The 2032-nt window shown below is 42.5% G+C and overlaps 1 pseudogene; it reads right to left on the bottom strand.

The window, feature by feature from the left end:
- Positions 1-946: 946 nt before the first annotated feature.
- Positions 947-1311, bottom strand: LOC102818346 (annotated as a pseudogene).
- Between the last annotated feature and the right edge of the window lie 721 nt (positions 1312-2032).

Here is a 2032-nt window from a genome sequence, read left to right as displayed (position 1 = left end):
CAACTGTTGGTCGTTATGACGTAACTCAGAATTTAATTTTCAGCTTGTTTCCTTTTAGTCTGCCTGTCCTGCTCCACATCCTAGTGATAAACAGTTCAGGGCCAGCTGTGGCCATTTTTCACTGCCATTTGGTTTTAAGTGGAAACTGTCACTTTAAATTTTGAGGAGATCTGTGAGTATACGTAACAGAACCCTCCCAGGGTAGGAATGGGGTGTCGAATCGCTCAGGATCTCTCTCTAATTAATCACTGGAATGGAGGTATGCAAACAGCGAGAGACCAATAAACAGATAGGAAAAAAAGAATGTCCACACCTTTATCTCCACCGTGGCTGCTCTGATCTTTCCCCAGTTTGGTCTTGCCCAAGATGGCAGCTCTAGGAGCAGCTGAGTGCCTTGGATTAGAAAGCACAGGATTTCTTGCTTCTGCTATAAAGTCCGCTGGCTGTAAGGCTTCCAGCTTTCTAAATTTTCCTTTATTGTGGTTCAGAGTTTGGGACCATCCCCTGAGCCTTCTTGGTCCGGTATTCTGTGTTGTTGCTGATGGAGCTCTTCACTGCACTTTCACCCTCACCGCCATCTTGTTTGTTCTCCTGTTGTTGCTGTTGTTGTTATTTTTTGAAAAATTCAAATAGCATAATTCATTACCTCTCATCATTACGTTGACATTTAAAAACAAAAGAGGGCTTTCACAATGTTGATGAACTCATCTTCAAGTACATGATTTATAAATATATAAGCTGTCTATGCATACTTTTATAATGATAGTTTCTAGAAGAATAAGATCTTAAAAAAGCTAATCAAGACAGGTTCTATTTCATTCCAACTGCCTCTTTTCCTTTGTGTTGGTAATACTACAAGTCTTGAAAGATGCTGGGGACAATGTCACCTTTATCCCAGTCTCTTTCCTGAGCCTGCACAGCTGATGATGGAAATGTGGTAACTCTTCTACTTTAGCTTTGATGCTTTTTTCATTAATTAACTTCTGGTTGTAAACTGTGGCAGATTTTCCACTTCAATCCTTCAATCCCATTGGCCATTTCCACCACCTTGTCTAAGAGATCTTTGTTGTAACTGCAGCCCAAGAAGCAATGATTGGCCCAAACCATGGAGAGGGACAGCAGCTGGTCCAGGCAGCCGCTGCCATTGGGCAGATGGCGGTAGTTGGGCAGGTGGCGCAGGATGAATTCCATCTGGGCCTTCGATTGCTTCTAGCGCTCTGACTAGGAGGGGAACTGCTCCAGGAAGTCAGCCACCTGCTGCCCCCCGGAAACCAGTTCCTCCACTGTGGCGGCTACCTGGCCACCCACCATGGTATCAGGTACCCTGTTTATTTGTTTTAAAAGAAGGCAGTATAAGGAGAGAAGGGTTCCTGATGGCATACTAACTAAGCGCTCAGCTGCAGCAGTTCAAACCCACTAGGAGGACATGACAATATCCTCCAGTAAAGAGCCCAAATAAAAATTCACTCACTGCCACTACCCATAAGCGTTCCAAAGCTATATATATAAATATATATATATATATATTATGTGATTTGGGTAAAAGTCCAAGAGCAAATTGATTTTTATTTTAACAGCTTATACATATTTTGTTTTATGACATTGGCTACGATCTCCACAATATAGCAGTATTCTTCCCACTTTCTGAGTTTATCATTTCCATCTCTCCTTTCCTATCTCTTCCTGCCTTCTAATCTTTATCTCTGGGCAAACACTACCGTTTTGATCTCCTATAGTTTATTGTTCTAAGGAGTGTGTACCTCCCTGGTGTTATCATTCCATTAGTATATTGTTTGGCTGAAAGTTGAGCGGAGTGAATTCAGTGCCAGGCTTGAAGGCTTTCTAAGGGCCATAATCTCCGGGGTTCCTCCAGTTTCTATCAGACCAGTAAAATGGTCTTTTTTTATGAATTTCATTCCACATTTTCTTCCACCTATTTAGGACCTCCTATAAGGAGCTCTGGTAGCACAGTGGTTACGAATAGGGCTGCAAACCACAAGGTCAGCAGTTCAAAACTACCAGCTGTTCCGCG

This window comes from Chrysochloris asiatica, unplaced genomic scaffold (genome assembly GCF_000296735.1).
Source record: "Chrysochloris asiatica unplaced genomic scaffold, ChrAsi1.0 scaffold00030, whole genome shotgun sequence".
Classification (NCBI taxonomy): Eukaryota; Metazoa; Chordata; class Mammalia; order Afrosoricida; family Chrysochloridae; genus Chrysochloris; species Chrysochloris asiatica.
This window is presented reverse-complemented; position numbering and strand designations above follow the sequence as displayed.